Source organism: Chrysemys picta, chromosome 11 (genome assembly GCF_011386835.1).
Source record: "Chrysemys picta bellii isolate R12L10 chromosome 11, ASM1138683v2, whole genome shotgun sequence".
NCBI lineage: Eukaryota > Metazoa > Chordata > Testudines > Emydidae > Chrysemys > Chrysemys picta.
The window spans coordinates 7,869,786-7,883,656 of NC_088801.1; positions in this window are offsets into that span (position 1 = coordinate 7,869,786).

The window sequence follows — 13,871 nt, forward strand, 5'->3', positions numbered from 1 at the left end:
GTGGTAAGATAGACTGGAGAGTCTGTGACTCCTGTAGAACTTTGGGAGTTCCCATTTGGTACTGGGTTGGTGAAATCTAATTTATAGAACATATCTCCCAGTTTGGGGTGTCTGCCCTGCTTTTGACAGTCTGCCCTGAGGTAAGCACTCATCATCGTGAGCTGCACCAGACAGCGTGACAACCAGTATAAAGGTGACTTATACTGGTACTGTTATCCTCCTTCCTGTACAAAAATATCTATACTGTAATAAAGCACCTTTATACTGATACATCTGTATCCCCACTGGTGGGATAGTTCCTCCTAGCTGTATAGTGAAGTAGTACAACTTTCTGGTGTAAACAAGGCCTGAGACATCACTCTTGAAACATAGAGACTGTTCCTACCAATGGGGCTAGGTGCAGGCACAGCCATCCATCCACTCACAAGATGAGCGAGGTTCTGGAACAGCTTCCCAATAGGAGTTGTAGGAGCAAACAACTTACTTAATTTTGAAAGCGAGGTGGACAAATCTGAGTGTGATTATCTGAGAGGGTTGCTTGTGATGGTAGGATGCAGGGCTCAGTAGGCCTGGGGCTTACTTTGTCTTATGTTCCTAAAAGCTCATGCTTCAGGGTTTCAACCAGTCACGTACTGGGATCATAAAGGGATTTCCTTTCCCCCGCCGCCACCCCCAACAGTGTCTTCAGAGAATGGCAGGGGGAGGGGTTAAATCTCCTTCCTCTGAAACATCCGGAATGGCCATGGCTGGAGATGGGACATTGGATGTGGTAGGTGAGGGCTCTGAGGTGGTACCAAGCAGTCCCTCTCTCAGGTGCTTGGCTGGTTGGTTCTTGCTCACAGCCTGAGCGTCTAACTGATCACTGTATGTGGGGTCAGGAAGGAATTTCCCCAAGGTCAGATTGACAGTGGCCTGGGGGGGGGGGGAGGGGAGAGAGATTGCCTTTCTCTGTAGCCTGTGGGTGTGGGTCACTTGCTAGGGTTCTCTGGGTATATCTCACTTAATCATTTCCTTGCCATTTCAAATGACTCAGGGATTGGTGCACCTCAGTCCCTCCTATTCTCTGCCTGTGGCCATAACAGTCTAGTCTCCTGTGGGCTGTAAGAGTCTGTTCTCATTTTGGTGGTTGGAGTTAGTGTTTGGGTAGTGTTGGTGGCCTGAGAAACACAGGAGTTCAGACCAGATGATCTGGTGGTCCGTTCTGGCTTCAAACTTGGACTCTATGATGCAGGATCAAAGCCCTAAACCTAAAAATCTTTGGCAGATATTTTTCAAAGGGCAGATGGAAATTGCTGTCTTCAGGCTTTCAGAGGTTAGGGAAACCAGAAAGTTAACTATTAGAATTTGGTAAAAAAAATACCAAGTTTTTGCCAGAAATTATGAACCTTTTTTCATTTTTATCACAATGGCACATGAAAATGTTCTAATTCTTTTGGCAAGAAACCAACTCCCCCAAAAGTGTGGGGGGCTAGCAGTTTTCGGTTTAAAAAAAAAATTCACATTTCTCACTTCAATTTTTTTTTTTAAACCAAAAAAAAAATGGCTTTGGGGATTTTTTTTAAATTTTTTTATCAAATCCTTTTTTCATCAAAATTTCAACCTGGTTTATGAACTACAACTGCGAGACCAAGACTTACGCAAGTTACATTAGTATTCTAAAGGGCCTCATTTGTTTCCCTTTCCTGAGAAGAGCTCTGCACATTCTGATTTTTACTCATGGACAGACTAACATCACGTCATTGTGAATCCATGCAGGAGATCTCTGCACACAAGTCTATTTGCAGGATCATGCACCAATTTTTAATCACTTTCAATTTTGGGCTAAGTAATTCATTCCCTTTCATAAACTCATTTTACACTTTAATATTTTTTTTGAAGTGGCACATTCCCAAATTTAGGTAGCTAGATTATCCTCCATCACTTACACTTCTCTCAAGGTTTGAATTGGTCTAACATAGTAATATGAGAATTTCTATTTTCCATCTAACACAGCCATAATGCTCTATATAGCTTATTCTGTTTACAATTTATTTCCATCTGATAATTCCCTTGTGAGCTAGTGAGCTGCCATGCATGATACATTGCAGATGTCTGAACTTCGGCTGTGCCATCAGGATCAGGATCACAAACGATAGACTGTCTGGGCCAGAGAACAACTTCGCTGATAAATTTTATCTTTGCTGTTAGCATAATTCTATGCACCACTCACCAGCTCTTTTTCTAACTAAGATTCAACTCTCTCAAGAAAAAATAACCAATTAGCTAACCGCAACCTCTCCAACTAGAGCTGATCTTGCTCCCTTGGCGTCAGGTTCTGACTGTGCAAACAGACTGTTAATCAGCTCATAGAATTTCAAGATTACCATTGAGGATAGTGTCATTGTTAAGAACTGGGACTCGGAGACTGAGGCTCAGTTCCTGGCTCTGCTCTAGATTTTGTGCAACAGGCAGGACAGGTTGTTTAATTTCTCTGTGCCTCAGTTCCCCATCTGTAAAATGGGGATAATATAGTATTTTCTTTCATCCACCCTTTGTCTATTTATGCTGTATGATTTTTGGGTCAGGGACTGTTTCTTATTACATATAGAGAGAGCACCTAGCACAATGGGTCCCCTATCTTGGTTGGGGCTTCTAAGAGCTAATGTAATAGAAGTGCCAAACAATAACAATTTAGCCTTCTCTCCAGTGTAGGACATCTTGCTGTGTGTGTGTGTGTGTGTGTGTGTCCAAGAATCTCCCCTGAGAGTATCTGGTCTAGTAGTAAAAACAAAGAGGAGTCCTCGTGGCACCTTAGAGATTAACAAATTTATTTGGGCATAAGCTTTCACGGGCTAAAACCCACTTCATCAGATGAATGGAGTGAAAAATGCAGTAAGCAGTATAAATATTACAGCACATGAAAAGATGGGAGTTGCCTTACCAAGTGGGGGGGTCACCTTGATTGCATTGGCCTCATTAGCACTACAAAAACACTTTTCCCTCTTGATATTCACCCCTTCTTGTCAACTATTGAGAACTGGCCACTTCCACCTTCCTGGAATTGGCCTCGTTAGCACTGTCCCCCCACTTTGTAAGGCAACTCCCATGTTTTCATGAGCTGTAATATTTATACTGTTCACTGTATTTTTCACTCCATGCATCTGATGAAGTGGGTTTTAGCCCACAAAAGCTTATGCCCAAATCAATTTGTTAGTCTCTAAGGTGCCACAAGGACTCCTTGTTGTTTTTGCTGATACAGACTAACACAACCACCACTCTGAAAATGGTCTAGTAGTAGCTTCCACATGATGGATGTTGACATATGGCGGATCTGAATTCAGCTCCTTAGTTCTCCAGGATAGCAAGAGCCAGGAGTTGCTTGTTTTAATTAGACCTGCTTGGAAAATGCGAATTATTTTTTTTTACAAGACACTTAAACTTTTTTAGAAGTCCACAAAAATGTGGTTTTTGATTGAAAAATGAAACTTGGGGTGAGAGTGGAATCCATTTTCAACAAGTGTTTTGTTTCAGTAAAAATATTCAATTGCCAATTTATTTGTTGAAAAATTGGAAAATTTCAAACAAAATGAACATTTTCACATTTATTTTCAATGGGGTTGAAGAGCTATTTTTCATCCCCAAAATATTTGATAAATTAAACTAGCTCTGGAATCAATAACACTGGTCTACAATTTTTGAGAAGTCATCTGCTTCAGAGATAAAATGTGCTATTTATTATGTATTTTGATGTGCTGAATTCAAATATGACAATTAAAACAACTGATTGGCTACTGTTTCTAAGATATTTAAGTTTTTACATTTTATGTCTATGTATATTGTGTAGATAGTAGAGTTTTAATCCTAAATTGTAAACCTAGGTCTTTTCATGTGTTTATGGTTGCTTTACATGATAATTTCACCTGTCCGGTTTATGTAACACTTTAAAAATCAGCAAAAGGATTATATAAATAAAATGTATTATGAAACAAAAGGCAAAAAACTATTATATACATAGTTTAGTCCTATTCAGTGTCTACTCGGCGCTTCTTGGCTTGTCCCTTGTATTCATTAAATGGAGCATCTCTTGTCACTGTCCAGCAATAGTCTGCAAGCATTGATGGGCTCCATTTGCCCTGATAGCGTTTCTCCATTGTTGCAATGTCCTGGTGAAATCGCTCGCCGTGTTCGTCGCTCACTGCTCCGCAGTTCGGTGGAAAAAAATCTAGATGAGAGTGCAAAAAATGTATCTTTAGTGACATGTTACAACCAAGGCTTTTGTATGCCTTGAGGAGGTTTTCCACCAACAACCTGTAGTTGTCTGCCTTGTTGTTTCCGTGAAAATTTATTGCCACTAACTGGAAGGCTTTCCAGGCCGTCTTTTCCTTGCCACGCAGTGCATGGTCAAATGCATCATCTTGCAGAAGTTCACGATTCTGAGGACCAACAAAGACACCTTCCTTTATCTTAGCTTCACTTAACCTTGGAAATTTTCCATGGAGGTACTTGAAAGCTGCTTGTGTTTTGTCAATGGCCTTGACAAAGTTCTTCATCAGACCCAGCTTGATGTGTAAGGGTGGTAACTGGGTGTATAGCTGATGGAATGTTTGGATAATGCACAGTCCACTTTTTCTTCTTTGACACACCTTTCCCAACTGGAGGCACCATGCAGAAGTAACAATTGCTGGTATGATCTGTTGGCTGTCTCTAAATCATTGACACTGCAAAAGGCATAGATTTCCTTTTCCTGTTCAACCACTGGCGAAGATTTGTTGCACAAGTGTTGCAGCATATGCGTGGGGCCCACCTCTTGTCCTGATCTCCAATTTTGCAGCCAAAATAAAGGTGATAGGCTTTCTTAACCAGAGTGGTTATACTGCGCTTTTGTGATGCAAAAGTCACTTCACCACAAACATAGCAGAAGTTATCTGCACTGTTCACACAAGTACGAGGCATCTCTGCTCACTTTGGCTAAACAGAAATGTGTCCCTTTGCAAAATCAAACACTGACAAATAAGAGAGCACGATACTGTATGATTTCTAGAGCTGATATAGGGCAATTTGTTCAGCAGAGTGATGCAAGCTTCGTTATGATTGCATCATCCATGACTTCTAGGAATAACATGATGCAATTCATATCATGTATGACCGCAATACCAGCTTCAGATTGCATCATTCATTGCCTGTAATTGCTGCAATCTGGTTAATTCTTCTCCCTAAATGTATGAATTGTTGCTTGTTTCTAGAAAACTTCATGCTGATGTTGCTTTAACAGTTACAGGAAAGGCACACAGTGCAGTACATTGTGTGGAACATTGTTCATGAAAAAAAATAACCCATGGAAAGCCAGCTCCCTCTGGCAAAAGCAGCAAGATGTGGATTCATTGTCTCTCTAGGTGAAGGAAGGAGCAGGGAAAGGAAAAAAACAGTTAGGTATACAAGGCAGCCTCACTTCTGCATCTGACTTAATTGGCGGCTAATTACTCATTGTCATCTATCTGCTTAATCAATATCTTTTGTAAAACCATTGTCCTTCTAAGCAGTGCAGGAATGACATTAGCTCTCCCTCTATGGTATTTAAAGCATAGTTCCTTCTCCCTTCAAGTGAAGAAGCCACAGCAGTGTTATTTCTCTAATACATGGCTCATTACTAACTTCCCTCTTATCTAACGCAGCCTAGTTATGGATTAGTTAATTGCTTGGTCATGCTTTCTAAACATTTACATGTGTCCAATCATTATGGGTATTAGAGATACATTTCTCCCAGGGGAAACCCGGAAATATAGCTTCCTGTAGATTTGCAGAGAACTTGAATATAACATCTCCCCCTTCAGGTCACCCCAGGTCAGCAAGATGAACTTTACTCTCTGTCCTACAGTTCCATCTGAATAAAGGTCTTCTTGTTTACTGAAGTCCCTTCCTTAGCATATCTGTCAGAGGACATCTGCAGCTATTTGACAGGCTTGGTAAATTTCTATTTCAATCGATACATCTTTCATCATTTTGGCCTCCAGTTTTTCTCCAGCTCTTCCATGTTAGAATTTCCTCCACCTCTCTCCAGCTTATTTGAATGCTGGTCGTTCTGTGCACTGCAAGGAGATGACATCCCTGTGCCTTGACGATGTTGGGCTCTGAACTCAGTGTGACATTTCTAGTAGGTACAACACCTCAGAGATGCTTGTACACTTACATAAAAAACCAGATCCAACGAGCAAGTATAATAGCATCACATATAAGCAATCAGGTGGGCAAATGGGTTATAGAGTTTCCCATGACTATAGCTCATGTGCCCAAAATAGCTGAATCTCTCCAGTGCTGGCCTCTCAGGATGAGACTGCGTAAGTTGCACGTAGCCCTGGTCTGGGGCTGGAAGGAGATCACTGGTGCAAAGGAGAAGTGTTCACACCACACCATCCTTTACGCGTTGCTGGGATAGTTGCCCAGACAGCAGTGCCGTCCACTGCGGAGGCCAGGGCAGCCCTAACCTTCAAGCTTGTCTCTATGTAGGGTCCTACCAAATTCAAAGTCCATTTTAGTCAATTTCACAGTCAGAGGATTTTAAAAATAGTCAATTTCATTATTTCAGCTAGTTAAATCTGAAATTTCTGTGTTGTAACTGGGGGGGCCCTGACCCCAAAGGGAGTTGTGGGGGGAGGGGGAGGTCACGCTATTGCCACCCTTACTTCTGGGCTGCTGCCTTCAGAGCTGGGACCTCAACCAGAAGCCACCAGTCTCTGGCCGCCCAGCTCTGAAGGCAGCAGCCCAGAAGTAAGGGTGGCATGGTATGGTATTGCCACTCTTACTTCTGCATTGCTGTTGGCAGGGTCTCTGCCTTCAGATCTAGGCGCCTGGCCAGCAACCGCCACTCTCTGGGCACCCAGCTCTGAAGGCAGGAGTATAGAAGTAAGGGTGGCAATACGGCAACCTCCCTACAATAACCTTCTTACCCCCCCCCCCGACCCTCTTTTTGGTCAGGACCCCCATTTTGAGAAATTCTGGTCTCCCCCATGAAGTGTGTAGAGTGGGGTAAAAGTACACAAAAGATCAGATTTCACAGCCCATGATGCATTTTTCACAGCCGTGAATTTGGCAGGGTCCTATCTATATGGGTGGGTTTGTACTCCTAGCATGGTAAGGGAACTATGGAGTGGGATTGTCTACTCCTATTGCAAGGACTAAGGTTGTGTCACTTCTTCCAAGTCTCCTGGAGCCCCTCGTCCCTTTCCTTCAAGTCAAGGGACATGTGCAATCCAGTCCTCAATGTCCAAATCCCACCCCAAGACCAAATTCTTCCCAATGATGGCAGTAGAGTTGTGTTGGCACAGTTATGCCCCTAATGCTCATTTCCTGGTGGAGGGATCCTACACCTGGCATTAAACCTCTATTGTGCTGAAATTTCAGAGAGCAGCTTTGAAGTGAGAATTTTGGCACCCGGAAAATTTCCAGGATTCTAATCAAAAATAGCCATAATCATGGCGGGAAACATACCATCACACCTGTGGATATATAGGGGGAAAATACACATCCCGTCCACATGGTGGGAGCACCCTTGCAAAGTCACAAAGCTCTCCTACAAGAATCGAGCCTTCCTTCTCCACAGAACAAACACTTCACAGAATTACACAGTCGTTAAGGAGCAGAAATAGTTTCTCTCTCCCTCTGATATTTCTAAGAGGCCAAGGGAGGAAAGAACATGGTGAGCGATTGAATGGTACAGGGAGGCTGCTTCAGATGGCAAGATCAGCAGAGGGAGAAGGCTCTCACACCAACAGTGTGAGGGACAGAAAGAAGGGGGCACTAGATGAACAGCGGGAGTGAAGGAGGCGAGTACAGAGACAAGGGAGGGGAGTGTTCTTAAAGCAAGGAGTCCAGGCAGGCAGTACGATGAGGTGAGAAAGGTTAAAAAAAAATGGCAAAAGAAAATAGGAGAAGGGAGGGTGGAAAGAAAAATGAAGGTAACAGAGGGGAAAGGAGAGGAGATAAAAGACCAGGATCATCGAGAGAGGGAGAGGGAAATGATAGGGCAAGGGGCAAAAGAAAGAGGATTATGGGGGCTTAAAGAAGGGAACCGGGGGAGGGAAATACATTGAACCGAAACCTTCACTGTGTTTCTAACAATCCTGTTAAGTCTCATTCACTGCATGAAACACCAGACTGCACACGATGAATTCAGCTCCCAAATTGCACTCTCTGGACTCCATTCTAATCTGCACTAGGCAAACACCCACTGATGTATGGCGTGCAAAATGAGCTTTATTCTCTCCGATTAGAGCTGAGTACATCACATCACCTAAATAAAAGGCAGGTAAATCGTGACTGTCTGGAGCCTGGTTTTCCACCCTCTCTTGGCGGGGATGCGGTTATGCTGTGATGCACCTCGCAGGTTGGTTATGGGTCCCATGTGCCACCCTCTTTATGCTGTTTCTACTTGGGTCAAGGCCCGTCTCCATGGCTGTACAGTGGCATGTGAGGGCAGAGCTGCTAGTGCTAACAGGTTCAGACTGTAGGGACCAGAGGTCAAATAACACTTACAGCACTTTATCCTAGTCCCATTTATTTCAGCAATACTTTTGGCTCCCGCATTATACACTCGCTCTGCCATGCAGCAGAACAGTGAAGCCATGCTTGCCACGGCACGGCGTCTCTCTGTCCTTGCTATTTCTAAGGTGACTGCCGCATTGATAAGCACAGTATTTAATGAGGCAGAGTGGTGGAGTGGGCAAGGGAGGGGTCTCAGAAGACCTGGGTTCAGTTGCTAATTCTGAGACTCTCCGTGACTTTGAACAAGTTGCTTCACTTCTCGGTGCTTGTTTCCCCTTTGTTTTGTCTTGACTGTAAACTCTTCAGAGCAGGGCTGGTCTCTTACTGCATGTTTGTACAGCGCCTAGCACAACGGGGTCCCAAACTTGATAGGAGCCCCTAGGCTTTATTGTAATTCAAATAATAGCCATTTCTCGACTAGCAAAAGTCCAATTGACTGCATGGTTTGGCTTAGGGGAGCAACAGAATATTTACAAGGCCAACAACTGAAAGAGAGGTCATTCTCTATTGAGCCTGGACTGAACTCTGATCCCGTTTACACCTGCTGATGTCAAGGTGCTGGCATGGGGAAGAATTTGGACTCTAAGATTCAGCATTTTCGTGAGATGCACTTGCCAAGGAGAGTTCTGATGTGATTCAAATTCTTATCTATTATACTCCATGACAAAGGCCCATTTGGTTGGGGTGTTGGAATATTGCCTGCACAATCCTCTGCTGAATATATCCTTGGGTAAATCTGCTTTGAACAGGTAACTAATCTAGTGATAATTTAGCTACATGAGAGAGCTAACCTAATTCCCATTTATTTTCATTAGGCTACTGCTCTCTCCTGCCCACTTCACCTGGGCTGAAATCCAGCTGATGGGAGCTCAGAGAGGGTGCTGGTAGAATCCAGACCTGAAGACAGTTGCTAAATGGACATTCATTTTCCAGAAGGTAGATTTTTATTTAATTTAAATTTTAATAGACTTATTTCAAATACCAATCAATCAATCTACCTACTGCTAGGAGGTCTCTCTTAGTGCTATTCTTGCATAGATTTCAAGAAAAGTATTTTGGTCTGATCACAGATCAGATCTACACCTGGATTAAGCAAAGCACTTAAGTGCGTGCTTAAGTTTGAGTATGTCAGTAATACTCTATCCCTACTCAGCAAAACACTCGAGCATAGGTTAAATTGCCTTAAGGCTAAGGACTTGAGTCTGTTAATGAAATTATGCTAGATTTGAACCACAGTAACTGCCTAATCAGTCCACACACGGTTAGTTAAACTAACAGTCTTATTAGTGGGATATTTTATTGCACTGCTCTACAGCCAAAATGCTTCTGAAATAAATGTAGTCAAACTTTACTAATTCTGGGTCACTGAGAACGAAAATGATGCTTAAAATTGTTGATTGGCTCTAGTTTTCAAGATATGCTATTGGGTCAGTATATTGGGTCCCTTGACTTGGGAATGGCGGAGGATAAGTGAGTTATAAAGGGAAGGGATCTCAATTTAAACCAGAAATGACTTATTCATAGATCCAGTCAAAGATGTATTTTAATCTATGACTGGGTTTGGACAGTACTTGCTTTTTAGGCAAAACAATGAATGATGCAATCTGAAGCTGGTATTGCGTCATACATGATATGAATTGCATCATGTTATTCCTAGAAGTCATGGATGATGCAATCATAACGAAGCTTACATCACTCTGCTGAACAAATTGCCCTATATCAGCTCTAGAAATCATACAGTGTCGTGCTCTCTTATTTGTCAGTGTTTGATTTTGCAAAGGGACACATTTCTGTTTAGCCAAAGTGAGCAGAGATGCCTCGTACTTGTGTGAACAGCGCAGATAACTTCTGCTATGTTTGTGGAGAAGTGACTTTTGCATCACAAAAGTGCAGTATAACCACTCTGGTTAAGAAAGCCTATCACCTTTATTTTGGCTGCAAAATTGGAGATCAGGACAAGAGGTGGGCCCCACACATATGCTACAACACTTGTGCAACAAATCTTCGCCAGTGGTTGAACAGGAAAAGGAAATCTATGCCTTTTGCAGTGCCAATGATTTGGAGAGAGCCAACAGATCATATCAGCAATTGTTACTTCTGCATGGTGCCTCCAGCTGGGAAAGGTGTGTCAAAGAAGAAAAAGTGGATTGTGCATTATCCAAACATTCCATCAGCTATCCGCCCAGTACCCCACGGAGAAGGACTGCCGGTTCCTGATGCACCAGAATCATTCTCACTTGAGTCAGACGAGGAAGAGGATGAAACTTCTGGTCCTGAGCCATCAATGTCACAGGACCCACATTTTCTCCCATCCTCCTCCTCTGAACCACACCTCATAACACAAGATGAACTGAATGACCTTGTCAGGGATTTGGAACTCCCCAAGAGTAAGGCAGAGCTGTTGGGCTCCAGACTACAGCAGTGGAATCTCCTGGCAGGTCATGTTAGGGTTTCCATGTTCCATGACCATCCAAAGGATCTTGTCCCATTCTTCTTCATGGAAGGTGATCTTGTAGCCTGCAACAACATCGATGGTGTGATGGCAGCCCTCAACATCGTTCACGATCCAGATGAGTGGAGACTGTTTATTGATTCATCGAAGACGAGTCTTAAAGCTGTTTTACTGCATAATGGCAATGTTTTGCCATCAATTCCAGTTGGTCATGCAGTCCATATGAAGGAAACCTATGACAACATGAAACAACTTTTGAGGTGCATAAACTATGACCAACATCAGTGGCAGCTTTGTGGCGATTTGAAGGTTGTTGCTCTCTTGCTTGGTCTGCATACTGGATACACAAAGTACTGCTGTTTTCTCTGTGAACGGGATAGTCGTGCAAGAGATTCCCACTACATCAAGAAAGACTGGTCACTCTGACAGCTAGTGGAGCCTGGGAGGAAAAGTGTTCAGCATCCACCACTTGTTGAATCAAGGAAGATTTTGTTACCACCCTTACACATCAAGCTGGGTCTGATGAAGAACTTTGTCAAGGCCATTGACAAAACACAAGCAGCTTTCAAGTACCTCCGTGGAAAATTTCCAAGGTTAAGTGAAGCTAAGATAAAGGAAGGTGTCTTTGTTGGTCCTCAGATTCGTTAACTTCTTCGAGATGATGCATTTGACTATACACTGTGTGGCAAGGCAAAGACGGCATGGAAAGCCTTCCAGTTAGTGGCAATAAATTTTCTCGGAAACAAGGCAGACAACTACAGGTTGTTGGTGGAAAACCTCCTCAAGGCATACAAAAGCCTTGGTTGCAACATGTCACTAAAGATACATTTTTTGCACTCTCATCTAGATTTTTTTCCACCGAACTGCGGAGCAGTGAGCGACGAGCACGGCGAACGATTTCACCAGGATATTGCAACAATGGAGAAACGCTATCAGGGCAAATGGAGCCCATCAATGCTTGCAGACTATTGCTGGACAGTGACAAGAGATGCTCCATTTAATGAATACAAGAGACAAGCCAAGAAGCGCCGAGTAGACACTGAATAGGACTAAACTATGTACAGAATAGTTTTTTGCCTTTTGTTTCATAATACATTTTATTTATATAACCCTTTTGCTGATTTTTAAAGTGTTACATAAACAGGACAACTGAAATATTATCATGTAAAGCAACCATAAACACATGAAAAGACCTAGGTTTACAATTTAGGATTAAAACTCTACTATCTACACAATATACATAGACATAAAATGTAAAAACTTAAATATCTTAGAAACAGTAGCCAATCAGTTGTTTTAATTGTCATATTTGAATTCAGCACATCAAAATACATAATAAATAGCACATTTTATCTCTGAAGCAGACGACTTCTCAAAAATTGTAGACCAGTGTTATATTAGCTCAAAGCACACAGAAAGCCATTGTCCCCTATTGAGAGAACCAAGAGTGGCAATTTAGTGGTACCAGAGACTTTGTAATATGATTGTTAACTTGCAATAATTCAGGAGAGACTGTGTGTTACTTGATCAAGCTGGAAGATGAACTAGTGCAAAAATCTGTTTGTTACTTACCAAAAAGACAGAGCAGAAAAAGAAAACTGCGTAAGAGTTTGGACATATCTGCAGCTGGATTTGCCCTCTACGTAATTAGCTATGCATGGAATGAAATCAGTTCTCTACCATGTGAAATGAAACCTGTGTGACTGTAAACTGTAGCCATCTGTAACACACAATGAAGACTAAGGCACTGATTGCGCTGTGCATCATTTTGTGGATTCACCATTTGGCACATGGATTCCAGGTCCGTGGCTTCTTTGCTTTCAAAGTCTTGGGTTGGCTTACCAGAATAGCCCACAGCTACTGTGTCTGATACACAGCGTAGGGGTGTTAGATGTTGTCTACACTGCCCCACTGTTTGGACTACGGGGGCATGAATAGCAGCGCATGCCGAAATGTTTTGCTGTAACTCCTCCATGAGGATGCTGTGGGCACAAACTAAAATGTTCCTAGTTCGCCTCATCAAAAGGATTATATTAATTCTAACTAGAAACCTTTCAGTTTTCACCCTCAGCGTCCACACAGGGGACGTTACAATGCAGCACTTTGGTGCACAGAGCTATTCGCATCCCTGTAGTCTCAGACTGTGGTGCAGTGTGGGCACTTCCTCTCAGTCTCACAAAGGGCTTAAGGGAAATAGAGATGATCCTTCATCACTCTGATGGGCAGTTGACAGAAAATTCACACCCTGCATGCTATTGTAGTAATCTGTGTACAAAGTAGGTCTTGAGAGGTGTTATTTGAAAACTCATAATTTGCTGGGCAATATTGTCCTGATTAAAATGTGTGTCGACGTTGTATGTGAAGTTATAAGATTTCCCTGTATGACGTTATTACCACATGTTCCAAACCCCACAGCCCTGCCCAAGCAGAAGTTGGCAAACTGGTCTGGTCCTAAACAGAGGACTGTGTGCTTGCCTTAATTTGCATTTAAGCAGTAAACAGAGTCATTAAGCAGGAAGGGAAAACCAAGAAAGTTCAAACAGATCGGGGGGGAGGGAAACCCAGCAGGGAACATCCTTCCATATAGACTTTGTCTCATTGGAAACATTTTTCAAGAGGGGGATTGAAACTATAAAAGGACACCCCAAGGCACCCCTCTCTCTCTCTGAACATCGCATTCTCTGCACCTGAGAGGACAAAAAGACACATCTGATGGACTTTGGGGGAGGGGTCCTGACCTGACGGTTTGGTCATAACCTTGCTGGAAACGTGGTGAGAAAGTTTGCTTTGCAACTAAGTTAGTTTCTTAAGTGGATCCTAGTAAGAATTTTATCTTTGTTTTTCTTGTAACCATTTCTGGCTTTTATCTCTCATTACTTATTCTCACTTCAAATCTGTCTCT